Below are 16,153 nucleotides of genomic sequence, written 5' to 3'. Positions count from 1 at the left end.
GGTTTCACCATGTTGCCCAGGGTGGTCTCGAACTCCTGACCTCCAATGATCTGCCCGCCTTGGCCTCCCAAAGTGCTGGGATTACAGACATGAGCCACTGTGCCTGGTCCAAGGTATCTGTTTTTTAAAAATCTAATTGTTGGCCGGATGTGGTGGCTCACACCTGTAATCTCAGCACTTTGGGAGGCTGAGGTGGGTGGATCACGAGGTCAAGAGATTGAGACTGGCCGGGCGTGGTGGCTCAAGCCTGTAATCCCAGCACTTTGGGAGGCCGAGGCGGGTGGATCACGAGGTCAGGAGATCGAGACTATCCTGGCTAACATGGTGAAACCCCGTCTCTACTAAAAATACAAAAAACTAGCCGGGCGTGGTGGCGGGTGCCTGTAGTCTCAGCTACTTGGGAGGCTGAGGCGGGAGAATGGCGTGAACCCGGGAGGCGGAGCTTGCAGTGAGCCGAGATCACGCCACTGCACTCCAGCCTGGGAGACACAGCGAGACTCCGTCTCAAAAAAAAAAAAAAAAGAAAAAAGAGATTGAGACCATCCTGGCCAACATAGTGAAACTCGTATCTACTAAAAATACAAAAATTAACTGGGCATAGTGGCAGGCACCTATAATCCCAGCTACTCTGGAGGCTGAGGCAGGAGAATCACTTGAACCTAGGAGGCGGAGGTTGCAGTGAGCTGAGATTGCACCACTGCACTCTAGCCTGGTGACAGAGCCAGACTTGGTCTCAAAAAAAAAAAAAAAAAAAAAAAAAAAAATCTAATTCTCTTTTGTAACTGCCTTAATTTCCTCCCCTAATTATTCATTAAATTGGAGTAGCTCTTCAAGTAAATCCATTTTTTAAAAGTCAAGTCAGGAAAATAATTTTGTCTTTCTGGAGCAGGGGGGTCCAGAGTCATTTTCTCAGTAACATTCCCTTGGAATTCTTTTCTCCAAAATCTTGAGTGGTGGGGGTGCTGTAGTTTGCTGCATTCCCCTCACTGGGCATCCCAGAAAACCCTAGAGAAGAGGGCGTGGTGAGGCTGAGAGGAGAGGAAAGAAACATTTTGAAGCAGCTGCTATGAGCCAGGCTCTGTTTTCCATCTGTTTTCTCATTTCATCTTCATGATGAGGCTAGGAGGTAGCTAGAATGACCTCTATTTAACACAGGAGGAAACTGAGGCCAGAAGAAGCTAGAAAAGATCACACAGTTGATAAATAATGGAGCTGGGATTTGAGTCCAGATCTAACACCACAGATGTTCTTTCCTCTATGTTACGGTTCCAGTTATTGCCTGCTTCTTAACAAACTTCTCCAAAATTAGTGCCTTAAAACAACAATCATTTCATTTTATCTCACGATTTTGTGGGTCAGGAATTTGGGCAGGGTGTGGTCAGGTGATTCTTCTGGTCACTTAGTGGATGGGCTGTTCTAGAATCCAAGACAGGTTTACTCACATCCCTGGCACTTTTGCTGATCTCAGCTGTTACTGTTGACCAGTATACCCACATGCCAGATGTGGCCTCTTGGCATGGTGCACAGAGCATTTGGGCCTTTTACACTGTAGCTCACCATTCCCACAGAGAATGTTCACAGAGACACAGGCAAAAGCCACAGGTTTGCTAAGACTAAGCCTCAGAAGTTCTAGAACATCTCTTCCACCACGTTCCATCAGTCAAGTGTTACACTCCGTCTTTCAGTGGGAGTAGCAAAGAGTTTGCAGCCGTATTTAACCTACTATAAAGATACTGTTTAAAAATCTACCAATGGTCACATAAATTCCAGTACAAAAATTGGCAGAAGAAAAATGCAGCCCAAGCCTGAGCTGCCTATCTTGGAAAACAAGGATTAGACAGCCCAGTCAGACGCGTGCCTGGCCCTCTTCATCTTCCCACCTTTCAGACTGAAGAAATACAGATGTGTGATGGTAAGCGAAGGGTGGAAGAGATATCCTCCTCTGTTACTTAGCTAAACACACACACCCCATCACATTGGCCACTACACACACACACACTTAAATAATGCTCAGCTCTTTGCTTTGGCTCAAGTGACATGAGCCAAGAGATGCAGAGTCCCAGGATGGTTGGGACTCTCTGCCTGGGGCACCCTAGATGCAGGCTCCACTCCTGTGTCTCAAGACTCATTCCTGACGTGCAGTGGATGGGAGACACACCCCAGACCCCCTCCACCACCTCCCATCCTCATTCAGTTTCCCTTCCTGAATCCACAGTCCCCATAAGCCCAGCTCCTCTGCCTCAACTCCTGGCTAAGGTCCTCCTGCGGGGATATGACCTTCAGCATGGGCTGCTATCAGCCATCCTCTGCCCTAGGGTTCTGCTGCTAGATAGAGGGACACAGGAAATTGTACATCCTTGGACTGGAGAGAGAAAGCAGCCCTCACTACGGACCAGCCTCTAGATGGGAATGTATCAAATAAATAAATTGAACTTCTCTTGCACTATGATAGTCGATCGTATGCTCATGTATTCCCTAAGCCTTATTATGCACAAAGAGCATCTACTTCTTGCCAGTTTTTTGTTGTTTTTTTTTTTTTTCTTTAGAGATGGGGTCTCACTATGTGGCCCAGGCTGGACTGGAATTCCTGTATTCAAGTGACTCTCCTGCCTCAGCCTCCTGAGTAGCTGGAACTACAGGCACACACCAGTGTGTCCAGCTCTCTGCTTTGGGTTTTAATATCAAAGCTGCCCTCTTAATAGTTTAGCATTGGGTGGCACTGGGCTCAGTATTAAAGTGTGGGAAAAACCCTTCCAAACCATCCTGCTAGTCAGGTAGTTACTGACTGGAGACTCATGGTCTAGAAAATTCATAGTTTTTAATTTTCAAATTTTAATTTTACATTGCATTTTATCCTCTCTTAGAGTAAATGATTAGAAAACCCAGAACTCCCACTGTTAAAAATAAACCTTCACAAATTGTCTGACCATGAATGCCATTTTGACATTGTGTAATTTTCAGCAACTTCAATGAGCTTTACCTGAAAATTCCTCCAAGTTCTTCCAGGCTCTCCCACCATCTTGTACTGTTCCCCACATCATTTATCAACAAGAACACATTGACCCGTGGCTGGGGACGGTGGCTCACACCTGTAATTCTAGCACTTGGGAGGCCGAGGCGGGTGGATCACCTGAGGTCAGGAGTTCGAGACCAGCCTGGCCAACATGGTGAAAACCCCATCTCTACTAAAACTACAAAAATTAGCCGGGCGTGGTGGCAGATGCCTGAAATCCCAGCTACTTGGGAGGCTGAGGCAGGAGAATTGCTTGAACCAGGGAGGTGGAGGTTGCAGTGAGCCAAGATCATGCCATTGCACTCCAGCCTGGGTGACGAGAGAAACTCTGTCTCAAAAGAAAACACACACACACACACACACACACACACACACACACACACACACTGACCCACAGCAGATGCACTGGGAGGGAGTCTCCAAAAAGATTCACTCCTATTAAGAGAACCAAGGAGAAAGGTAACAATACTCAGCCACTGTCTTCACAATAGCAGGCAAATCAGATCAGGACAAGGACTCCTCAGCAACATGAAGACTTGTATCCCTACAACAGCTGTGAGGCCACCTTGGGGCCTGGCCCCAGCAAACTGGGGAAGTAGATATCTGCCCCAGCCAGGACAGAGCAGCTGCAAACTGGCATGTGTACAGGCCTGGAATGAATCTGAGGTAGTCCAAGTATTTACACTGAAGGAAACCAAAATATTTCTCCCTAAAATATTGAGGATTGGTGAGCTAACGACAACTGAGATGTACAGAGACTCTCTGCCTCTCCTTTGTTTGCCTAAAGGCAGAACATAAATCCTGTCTTACTGGAGACAGCCACTTACCAGCCTAGAGCCGGCACTAGCAGACACCAGAGAAACCTGTGAGCAGACCTTACTTCATTAGTATCTTCCCACAGCTTTCCCCCTTTGAGAGACTGGAACTGTTCTCTCCTTTGTCTTGTCACTGCACTAAAATTCATTGCTTTTTGTTAAAATGCTATTTAAGCAAAGCTCAAAGCCTCATGTTTCCAGCCAGTGCTTTGAGAGTTACTTTGCAGAGAGAGTTACTTTTCTCCCCCATGATGAACATGACATAGGTTATTAAGCTTACTTGTTTTTCCCTTATTGATTTGTCTTTTGTTTCAGGAGGGTGCCTTAGTTATGAACTTATGAGAGTTGCAAAAAGATTGTATCATTTTCTCCCCTTCCACACATTATACAGAAATCGGAAACCAAGCAGGAAGAAGAATCAATGCTATAGGAAGAAAAGGGCTTCCCTTAAGAAAGCCTCATAAACATTTCAAATTTCAGCCGTGTGGTTGTCTTCATTTAGGTTCCCCCAGAAGCTGACCATGAGACAAGGATTTTTGCATGCAAATAGTTTATTTGGTATGTTATATTGAAGAAATATAAATCAGGAAGGAAGCCAGTACAGAGAGTTACCAAAAAAATTGCCAGTCTGGGCGCGGTGGCTCACACCTGTAATCTCAGCAATTTGGGAAGCTGAGGCAGGAGGATCACTTGAGCTCAGGAGTTTGAGACCCACCTGGGCAACATAGAAAGACCTTGTCTCTAAAAAAATAAAAATAAAAAACTAGCCAAGCGTGGTGTTGCAGGCCTGTAGTCCCAGCTACTTGGGAGGCTGAGGTGGGAGGATCACTTGAGTTAAGGAAGTTGAGGCTACAGTGAGATGTGATCACGTCACTGCACTCCAGCCTGGGTGACAGAGTGAGACCCTAGTGTCACAAAAAAAGGTACCACTGTGAGTCACCAGAGCTCAGTCCCACTGGGGAACTCTGGTATAGAGCACGCACCTCATGGTTATCCCACCCAAGGGACATGAGGACAGGCTATTTATTCACAACTGCTCACAGTCATTGGTTGAGGGGTGCTTTAAGTGGAACACTAATTTTCCGTAGTTCCAATCCCCCATGTAGGAAGGTGGAGCCAACCGGAAAAACCCCTGGGCAAATGGATGCAGGTGCTTGCAGTTAGCGGCTTTGCCTGCCAGCAATGAGAAGCCCCGAGGGGACGGGGCCAGGACATTGGCAGCATCTGGGGCAATGATTAAGAGCTGCTTTCCTGACCCTCACACCCTTTCCTTCAATAAACAATTCCCTGAGCACTTATAGTGTCCCAAGCACTCTGCCAAAGACCCGGGAACTAAGAGCTGCCCACAGGAAGCTTGCAGTGTGTGCTGTAGAAGAGAGAAGACCCCATTATTAGGGCATCCACTCTGTGCCAGGCACTTTCCTGGAGCTAGCTCACTGCATCCACCCATTCTGTGAGGTAAGATTCCTCTTCTCGTTTTATAGACATGCCATAAAATAATTACTTCTTCAGAACAGTGTAACCGTCAGCAGAGGATATTTAAAAGCAGGATCGTAGTATTGATGCTAGCTGATGAACAGTTTCCGCCTCTAGAAGAAACGCAGATGCGAGCAGAGTAAACGGGCTGACGAATGCATGCCGTGTGTTGAAAGAACTGAATGCAGTAAGTAGGCTGCATCCGGGGCCTGCTTCAGCCTGGAACCCTGAGTGATGGGGGACAGGAGTGTGGGACATGGTCAGTTCTGCCCTGTTTCCTCCCCTCTTCCCACCCTACCTGCCTCTGCCTCCTCCATGGTTGAAGGGAGTGGGGGTTGAAGGGAGAGGGTGGTTTAAGGAACAGGAAAGATTTCACTAAGCCAGCACAAAAGTTATCCAACCAAGGTGCCCGCTGAGCATGGAAGTTCACCGTGTTGACTCCCATGAAGCATTTTTGCCGCGTTCTTGGGGATTCCCTGCTGGGAAGCTTATATCCTTGTTTGGGATCTACGAAAAGCACAGCCTGAAACAAGAATTTGGGTATAGGTAGCTCATTTGGGAAGTGATCGCAGGACTCAGAATTGAGGGAGAGAGAAGGATGAAAAGCCATTAAAAAAAAAAAAAAAAAAAAAGCATGCGTTTTTAAAGTTACCGCTGTAGGCAGTGAGGGTCCTATTCTACCAGGATCTGGAAGGTTTGCAGAATACCTCCCAGAATTGTCTGCCTCAAAGACAGGAGGCTGGGTCCCTTACCCACCGGCTCCCTTCCCTGTTATTTAAGGATTGCTCCCAGGGTGCATTAACTGCCCCCTCATCCTTTCTCAGCTACTTCTCAGAGGCTTTGGGGATGTCTCTGAGGCAGAACCCGCGCCTTCCCTTAGTGTTAGGCACAGTTAGCAGGAGTCTGGGCTTGCACAGAAAGGTCCTCTGCAGCTACAGCGAAAATCACTGGGCAGTCAAAGCATCTGCTTCGTGAGTGAGGTGTCCTGAGCCTTGAGGTCACCCACTGGTCCATGAACAGACTCTCTTGGATGGGACTCTACCTGCAGTAGGCTGAATAATGGCCTCAAAAGACATCCACGTCCTAATCCCTGAAACTATGAATGTTCCATGTCAGAAAGGGACTCTGCAGAGTGATTAAGGATCTTGAGAGGGGAGATTATCCTGGATTATCCAGGCTAGCTTTAAATGCAAATCACAGGTGTCCTCATGAGAGGGAGGCAGAGAGAGATTTGACACACACAGAAGAGGGGAGATTATCCTGGATTATCCAGGCAGGCTTTAAATGCAATCACAGGTGTCCTTATAAGAGGGAGGCAGAGAGATTTGACACAGACAGAAGAGGAGGAAGCAATGTCACTATGGAGGCAGAGAGAGGAGTGATGTGGCCACAGCCCAGGAATGCCAGCAGCACCAGAAGAGGCAAGGGATGGATTCCACCCTAGAGCCTCTGGAGGGAGCATCTCAGGCCTTCTGGCCTCCAGAACTATGAGGCAATAAATGCCTGTGGTTTTAAGCCACAAATTTTGTGGCAATTGTTTTTATAGCGGCCATAGGAAATGAATATACCACACGCCGGCTCCTCTATGTTCCTTTTCTGGTTCCTGAGGAACACACACTCTTGCCGCTGCTGGTGGCGGAGGGCAGTTAGCTCCAAGGGCAACTGGGTTTGTCTTGCTGGCTTACTTCTAGTCTCACTCTCTCCTCAGGCAAGGAGCCTCAGCCTCTCCCCATTTGGCATGTGTCACACCCCGGTCCACTCCATCCCCCACATTCTAGGACCACAGAGGAGGCTCTCCCAGTGGCTCTCTTATAGCCCCTCTCCTTTGACCAAAGTTAGGGGCAGAGCTCTCTCTCCCCCTCCCCAATGGGAAATGCAACAGCAATTAGAAAACTCCAGGAAAATTTGGCCTCTGCCCTCCTACTTCCACCTTCAAATGTCCTGCCCCTCACTTCCACCCATTTGCAAGTTCCAGCTCGGAACATCCAGCACCTCAGTTTATAAAATTGGGGCCGCTTGGCTCTTTCTTAACTCTCAGCCTTTGGACTTCAACCCAAACCAAGCCTCAAAGGGTCCCATTTGATCACCCAGAAAGCCCGAACAATTTCACAGTTGAGACCTATGCCCTGGGCCGAGACGCAGCAAATGGCTTAGCCCCAGATGCTCCAGGAATAATGCTGTGGCCCTGGTCACATTACCTCTCCAGCTTCTGGATGAGTCTACAATTCCAAAGCCACAAAACTGTCAACAGTGTGCACACCTACAGCTTCTGAACTAAGACAGGCCTCCCTGCCTGTGGGAGGTTAGACAGAAAAGTCTCCCAAAGCCCAAAGAAATGATGTTTGTGGCCAGGCTAAAGTCCTGTACTGTAAGTTTGTAATGGCTTCCTAAAAATAGTGTTTGCTCACTCTATTCCACAGTCACAAACCACCTGAGACATCAGATAGGGAATTTAATTGTTTTTTAATTTAGAAGAAATCATTACCAACAAACGAAAGAAAGAAAAGAAAAGGAAGGTGGAGAAGGGTGAAGAGACAAGCCTTGGATTCCACGTGAGATTCTGTTCCATGTGGGGCTATAAGTTTTCCCATTTCTGTCTTCCCATCATTCCTCACTCTGTCAGAATGAATTCTGTCTCCCAGAGGCTTTTTTTGTTTTTGTTTTTGTTTTTTTTTGAGACGGAGTCTTGCTCTGTCACCCAGGCTGGAGTGCAGTGGTGCAATCTCAGCTCACTGCAACCTCCGCCTCCTGGGTTCAAGTTATTCTCCTGCCTCAGTCTCCCAAATAACTGGGATTACAGGTATGTGCCACCACGTCTGGCTAATTTTTGCATTTTTAGTAGAGACAGGATTTCGCCATGTTGGCCAGGCTGGTCTCAAACTCCTGACCTCAAGTGATCTGCCAGCCTCACCCTCCCAAAGTGCTGGGATTACAGGTATGAGCCACCATGCCTGGCCAAGAGTATTTTGTTTGTATATAATTAATATGGAAAAACTACTCACCTCCTTTAAGATACATTCTTTTTATAAGAAAAAGTAGCAACCCATAGCAACAATAAATATGCCATTCTAACAATAGCTTGTTATTAATAAGAAAAATCATAAAACTAAAAATAGTGATTTCACTAGAGGGAACTTGAGTGAGGGATAGTCCTGGGCTGATAACACATTTCCAGAGGCAATCCTTTAAAGTTTTCAAACTCCTGAGCGTTGAACAGCCTCTCTTTTCAGGGTCAGCTTCTGGGGAATGAGAACTAAAACAACCTGATGAAGAGAGCATTGTTACACTTTCCAGATAAGAACACTCTGGCTCAAATCAGTAACTTGCCTCAGGTCACGCTGCTAGTTACTGGAGAAACTGGGGATTCAAACTCAGGATCCACCCCAAAGCCAGTGCGCCTTCTTCCATGCTACCTCCCCGCCATATTGTCTGATTATCTTATTGTCAAACATAGCTTTCACTGTAATATCTATCATTTTTCACTTTTCCCATTAAAAATATCAAAGTGGACAAAAAAAATCTACAACCTTATTTTGAAAAATCTTTTTTTTTTCTTTTTCTTTTTTTCTGTGAGATGGAGTCTCACTCTGTTGCCCAGGCTGGAGTGCAGTGGCGTGATCTGGGCTCACTGCAATCTCCATGTCCCAGGTTCAAGCGATTCTCCTGCCTTAGCCTCCTGAGTTGCTGGGATTACAGGTGCCCGCCACCATGCCCGGCTAATTTTTGTACTTCTTAGCAGAGACAGTGTTTCAACATATCAGCCAGGTTGGTCTCAAACTCCTGACCTTGTGATCCACCTGCCTCGGCCTCCCAAAGTGCTGGGATTACAGGCATGAGCCACCGAGCCCGGCTGAAAAATCTTTTTTTAAAAATTCATGTTTCAAGCTGGGCACAGTGGCTCACACCTGTAATTCCAGCACTTTGGGAGGCCAAGGCAGGCGGATCACGAGGTCAGGAGATCAAGACCATCCTGGCTAACACAGTGAAACCCTGTCTCTACTAAAAATACAAAAAAAATTAGCCGGGCGTGGTGGTGGGTGCCTGTAGTCCCAGCTACTCAGGAGGCTGAGGCAGGAGAATGGTGTGAACCTGGGAGGCAGAGCTTGCAGTGAAGCCCAGAAAGACATCATCAATTTTGCTATGTGATTTATTAACAACTCAGAATGGAATGTTGATTGTGATCAATCAATACTATTGACCAATTGATTGTGATTGTTTTCTGAGCTACACTAACTTTCCAGTCTGATTTCCTCTCCCATTACAGTCCCTTCCCACTCTATGTAAATATGCTTTCCAAAGATAACTCCCTTTCCTCTGGAGTAGATACCCTAGTGCCTTACCCATGTTCCCTCAGCCCAGTTCTGAGACCACTGGCATCTTCCATGGGCAGGCCCCTTGCCATCTTTGTTTTTCTACCTCAGACATTTGCCCCCGAGGAGGTTCTCTGGCTGCAGGAGCACTGTTGGCCAAGGAAAGGTAAACCAGAAGTGCCCGGGAGTTAATGCTCCCAGCATCCCTCCACCAATGACAGGCAGGAACAGTTTCCCTGACCCTTGGTGGACTGATGCGCAGAGTACATTCTGTAAAGTTTCTCAGAAGGTGTCCAGCAGGATTGAGCCCCAGTTGTTCACCGCAGAAATCTGCTCATTAACGCATTGTTATTGGTTTTCTTCCCTCCCACTTTTCCACTCCCTCGTCTTCCCACTCCTTGCCAAATAAACTACTGTACTCAAGTCCTTGTCTCAGAGTATGGTTTTTAGGGAACCTATAGCAAAAAGAAAAACTCTAAGGAAAGATCATGTTAAGCATTCCAGAAGACACAGAGATAAATACCAGGTTGGGAATAAAATCAGTATTTGTTAATATAGCCAGTACATTGTACACTCTGTGGAAGCAGGGGCCGCTGTAAAATCTGCTCGCCATTGTGTTTTCAGCACCTCGCATTGTGCCTACACAATAAATGAATAATGAATGAATGAATACGTTAGTGAACAAATAGATGAGGATTCCTAGCTCTCTCCTAAGGATAAAGTGACAAGTTATTCTAATTCATGCCAAAGAAAGGACTGGGGTTATAAAAAAGAAATATGAAATAAATAAAACAGACTTTGTTTTCCTCTATTCTCATGGAACACTTCTGACATCAAATATGTGGGAGGTTTTCCAGCAACTAATTCTCTAACTCTCTGGACACCAACTGAGTGTCCTACATTTCAATTCAATTCTGACACTACTTGGATTTAGCTTTAGATCCCACAAATCAGAGGGCTCAGTCCCACAAGACTGACTGCCCGTTCAGATGCCAATCACAACTAGTGGATTTCCAGGCTACCCACACTTCTGTCTGCCCTGGCTACACATTGGAGGTTGCCACAAGCCCCTCCTCAGGTTTGATAATTTGCTATAATGGTTCACAAAACTCAGGGAAACATTTACTTACATTTACCGATTTATTAAAGAATATTGTAAAGGAGAGAAATAATTAGCCAGATGAAGAAGACATAGAGTGAGTTCTGGAAGGGCCCTGAGGAGTGAAGGAGTTTCTCCCTCTATGGAGTTGGGGTGTGCTGTCGTCCCCCAGCACATGGATGTGTTCACCAACCCGGAAGATCTCTGACGCCGCCTTTGGTGGATTTTTATGGAGATTTCATCACATACGTACGATCAATTATTAACTCAATCTCCAGCCCCTCTCCCCTTCCTGAAAGATGTACAGTGGGGCGAAAAGTTCCAAGGTTCCAAGCTCCTGATCAGGCCTTGGTCTTTCTGAAGCTAGCCAGGAGCCCATCAAGAGTCACCTGATTAGAACAAAAGATGCACCCATCACCCAGGAAATTCCAAGGGATTTAGGAGCTCTTTGTCAGGAACCAGAACGGGGGTCAATGACCAAATATTAGAGTAAAAGACACCCAGCACCCCAATCACTTAGGAAAGTACAAGAATTTTAGCTCTGTGCCAGGAACCAGGGATAAAAACCAAATATATGCCTTTTATTGTATAATACCACATGAAATGATGTAATAATTTAAACAATCATCTATAAAATTTGAATAAATGGAAACATACTATTGTGTTCAAACAGGACAGTGCCAAAATATAGAGGTTAATTTTCCCAAAATGAATCTTTAAATATAATATTCTTGACCAGGCATGGTGGCTCACGCCTGTAATCCCAGCACTTTGGGAGGCTGAGGTGGGTGGATCACCTGAGGTCAGGAGTTCAAGACCAGCCTGGCTAACATGGTGAAACCTCATTTCTACTAAAAATACAAAAAATTAGCTGGGTGTGGTGGTGCGCACCTGTAATCCCAGCTACTCAGGAGGCTGAGACAGAAGAATCGCTTGAACCCGGGAGGTGGAGGTTGCAGTGGGTCGAGATTGCGCCGTTGCACTCCAGCATTGGCAAGAAAAGTGAAACTCCGTCTCAAAAATAATAATGATAATACATTCTTAATAAAAATACCAACAAAGTGCTTTTTAAACTAGGTCAGTTGCTTCCAAAGTTTATAAGGAAAAATAAACGTAAATGAATGGCAAGGACAATTCTGGAAAAGGAGAGTAATGAGAAAGAAATAGCTAAACAAGCCAATAAAATATAAAGCTATGATAATTAATCCATTTGAATAAGACAGCATAGAGCATCCAGAAATGACCCAAATACATAAAGTGGCATTTCAAATCGATGGAGAAGGGAGGGTGTGGTAGCTCGTGCCTGTAATCCCAACACTGAGGCAGAGGTGGGAAAATTGCTTGAGGTCAGGAGTTTGAAACCTGCCTCTACAAAAATTTAAAAAATTAGCTAGGCATGATGTCACATGCCTGCAGTCCTACCTATTAATACTTGGGAGGCTGAGGTGGGAGAATTACTTGAGCCCAGGAGCTTGAGGGTATAGTGAGCTATGATCACACCACTGCACTCCAGCCTGGGTGATAGAGTGAGATCCTGACTCTAAAAAATAAAAAGGAGCAATGGTAGGTTATCCAGAAATGTACTGTAGTATAGGGTAACCCACTGGAAAAAATAAATTCAAATCCCTATCTCACAAGTTTTATTGAAAGAAATTTCACACAAGCAAAGATTTAAATCTAATAAATAAATGAACCTATAAAACTATTACAAGAAAAGTGGACTTCATTTGATTTTACAATCTAGAATGGGGAAGCCCTATTTTGACCTGGGTTTAGACAAATACAACTGATCTAGGCACAACTTTTGTAGTTTTAAGAGCAGCCTGTGGCCAAGCCATCTTTCCAATATGTTCTATATCAGGACACATCAAGGAAACAGAGTGCTGAGAACTTCAGCACTCGTTAGGGAACTAGAGTCCTTGAAAAATGAAAGAAGCAAAAGCAAAAGCTTTCTGCACTTAGGCCTATAATAATTAGCCCAGGGCTGATGTTTCCTGGGACATTTATTAACATAAGGTCTTCTGAAGTTCCTCAAAAGAGCACTGACAACCTTCTGGTTCTGTTTTTAGTTTCTCCCTGTACTGGCCTGTTCATAATTTTAGTCCATAATAGGATGCCATTAAATTAAAACTTCATCAAGTTGACTAAGAAAGCAGGAGACTACATTATTGAGCTACTGGGAACTAACCATTGAGGCAAATATTCCCCCTAAGTCCAGACTGCATTTTACATCTGTGTTATTTTTAAGTGATCTGATTAAAAAAAAAAAAAAAAGACTGAAGTGTGGGAAAACTGACACTCTGGCATGCCGAGTCTAGAGTGGGTGGTTTGGGAGTTTATATCAATTCTACCTCTTGACGTTTATAGTAAATCATAACCAAATACACGCATAAAATTAACTATGAGGTGCTGTTTCCCTGGTGTTACTTATAATGACAAAAAATTGGAAATCACCTAAATAATACACTAGATAAATAAATTGTCATACATCTAGTCAAGACAACATAGAGCAATTTAAAATGATGCCATTTATTAATATTTACTGACTTGGAAATACCATGTTTTATTGTGATGTGGAAAAAAACATAAAAACATATCTCAAAACAGTTTATAAAATTTGGTCACAGTTTGTAAAAAAAAAGAAAGAGTTGTACCTACGTATGTAATATATTAGAAAACTCTGCAAAGGCACACATGAAAATGGATGTTTCATCACAGTGATTATCTCTGCTGGGATTGGCAGAATTAATTTTCTAGAAAGCATGATCTAACCATCTGCCATCTACAAGAAACATACTCTAGATTCAAAGACATGAATAGGTTTAAAGTAAAAGATTGAAAGAAGGTATACCATGCAAACTGTGACCAAAAGAGCAAAAGTGGCTATGCTAGTATTAAACAAAATAAATTTGAAGACCAAAAAAAAAAAAATGGTATTAGAGGGAAAAGGGACATTTTATAATGAAAAACGGGAGATTCATTAGAAGATATAACAATTATAAATATATATGCATATAATAATAGAACTCCAAAATCATGAAGCAAAAACTGACAGAATTAAAGAAGTAAAAAATTCAACATTTGTTTAATATCCCATGTTTAATAATGGATAGGCTAACTAGGCAGAAGATCATAAAGAACTAGAACACCTGAACAACACTACAAACCAACTAGACCTAATAGTTACCTATAGAACAACAGCAGAATGCATTATGCAGAAGGCAGTCTGGCAGTTTCTCAGAAAATTAAGCATAGAGTTACTATATAAGCCAGCAATTCTGCTGCTTAGTATACACCTAAGAGAACTGAAAACATGTTTACGTAAAAACTGGTACACAAATATTCATAGCCGCATTATCCACAATAGTCAAAAAGTGGAAACAACCTAAATATCCATCAACAGATGGACACACACAATGGAATATTATTCAGCAATAAAAAGTAATGAAGTATTGATGCATGTAACAACATGGATGAACCTTAAAAATATTTTGCTAGGTGAAAGGAGCCAGGCCACATATTGTATGATTCCATTTATATGAAATATCCAGAACAGGAACATTCCCAGAGACGGAAGGTATTTCGATTAGTCTTAGCCAGGGCCCAGGGGTTGGTGCAGAGTGGAAAATGACTGCTAATGGGCATGATGTTTCTTGTGGAGGTGATGAAAAATGTCTTAATATTAAATATTGGTAATGGTTGGACAACTCTGTGAATATACTAAAAACCACTGAATTGTTCACTGTAAAAGGGCAAATTTTGTGGTATACAAATAACGTCTCAAAGCTGTGATAAAAAATAAATGGTGACAAATATAACAAAATCTTGACAGTTGTTAAGTTAGGGTTTGGGGGGATATGAATGCTATTTTATTCCTTAAACTTCACTGTAACTTTTAACAATCTCTAACTTAGAAGAAAAGGGATCCTGGGATAATTTTGGGAAAAAATAGATTATTCCCTCACCCCCTCTTACAGAGACAGTGGGCGCCCATTAATCAACATTCCACATGCTCCCCGAAATTCCCCAGCCTCCTGGTGACTATGTTGGACCCAGGTCACTAGTTCTGATCAATGAACTGTGAGTACAAGTGGAATTTGTCACTTCTAGAAAGCCAAAGCAATTGAAAGCTGCTGTGCTTCCTCCACCCTTCTTTTTTCCTGCTAAGAACTTAGAAACCACCAGATGAGAGGGCGCTAGCAGCAGATGGAGGGCGTGTGGATCTCCCAGCCACTACATGGTGATCCCCTCCCCAACTTACATAGACTAGGCCTGGATGAGAAATCAACTTTTGTTGTGTGACGCCATTTCAGAGTTTATTTGTAGCTGCTGCCTAATCTAGGCTAGTCTAATTAATATATGCCCCACCATAGACAAAAATAAACAATAGATTAAACCATTTTGTGCAGGACTGTTTAAAAAAGGCTAGAAAAAATTTAAACCAACCTAAAAAAATAATGTTTAAGATCTTAGTGTGGGGAAATAATTTTTAAGCACCAAAGCAATGAAAGTCACCACAAAGGAAAAACTGCACAGATTAGGGTAGAAATAAAATATAATTTTGGAACATTAAGAAAACCACCATATACAAAATGACAGAAATGAGGGTAAATGTCGTAATAAATGTGTCAGTGAGTTAAGGACTGTAATACTTAAACTATGAACTAGAAAAAAAAATGGGCAAAGGATGTGACAATATAAACAATCAATTTAACACATACCCAACATTTATTTGTGCCACTATTTACAGACACTGTGAGTAGTCTACGCATATATCATTCTTCACCACAGTGATTCTGTAAGGGATATACTACCATCATGTCCATTTAAAAAAGAGTAGCGAAACAAGACTCAAAATCACACAGCTAATAAGTGTATTTGAACTTGGTTCTCATCAAATGCCAAAGTTAGCCACTGTCCTTCCACAGGAAAGCATGTGAGCTGATACTTAATAATCCTAGCAATGAAAACAGTAATATAATGTTAAAGATCTAATACATAATTATAACCAGTGTAGTGAGGGTATGGTGAGATATTCATTCACTTGCTCTCTGTTCATTCATAATTTTTGAGCATTCAGTAGTTATCGAAAATCTATTAGGGTCCAGGAACTTTCTAGGTCCTGGGGATATCAATACAGACCCAAACCCCTGCCCTCCTGGAGCTGACCTACCCAGTTAGTACGAGATGTACAGAGGCATAATTATTCTGGGATAATAAATATATCAAGAGCCCTAAATATGTTCACGTACTTTAGTTCAGCAATTCTAGTCCTAGTAATTTATTCTACTCATCATGTAGCTATCTATAATGGAAAAAAAGGTTGGAAAAAACATAGTCCTAAAAATAGAGATCATCAAATAATGTGTGGTACATTCACACAATGAAATTCGTAGCATTAAAAGTCATACTTTTTAAAAAAGAAAGACAGAAAAATGCC

The 16,153-nt window shown here is 43.3% G+C and overlaps 1 protein-coding gene across 1 annotated transcript in view; it reads left to right on the top strand.

The window, feature by feature from the left end:
• The first annotated feature begins 5,024 nt into the window (after positions 1-5,024).
• Positions 5,025-16,153, top strand: part of ESF1 (ESF1 nucleolar pre-rRNA processing protein homolog) — a 130,020-nt gene continuing 118,891 nt past the window's right edge. The window contains exon 1 of the mRNA XM_050745627.1: positions 5,025-5,034. The gene's annotated coding sequence lies outside the window, so the exon portion shown is untranslated. The remainder of the gene's footprint in view (positions 5,035-16,153) is intronic.

This window comes from Macaca thibetana, chromosome 10 (assembly GCF_024542745.1).
Source record: "Macaca thibetana thibetana isolate TM-01 chromosome 10, ASM2454274v1, whole genome shotgun sequence".
NCBI lineage: Eukaryota > Metazoa > Chordata > Mammalia > Primates > Cercopithecidae > Macaca > Macaca thibetana.
This window is presented reverse-complemented; position numbering and strand designations above follow the sequence as displayed.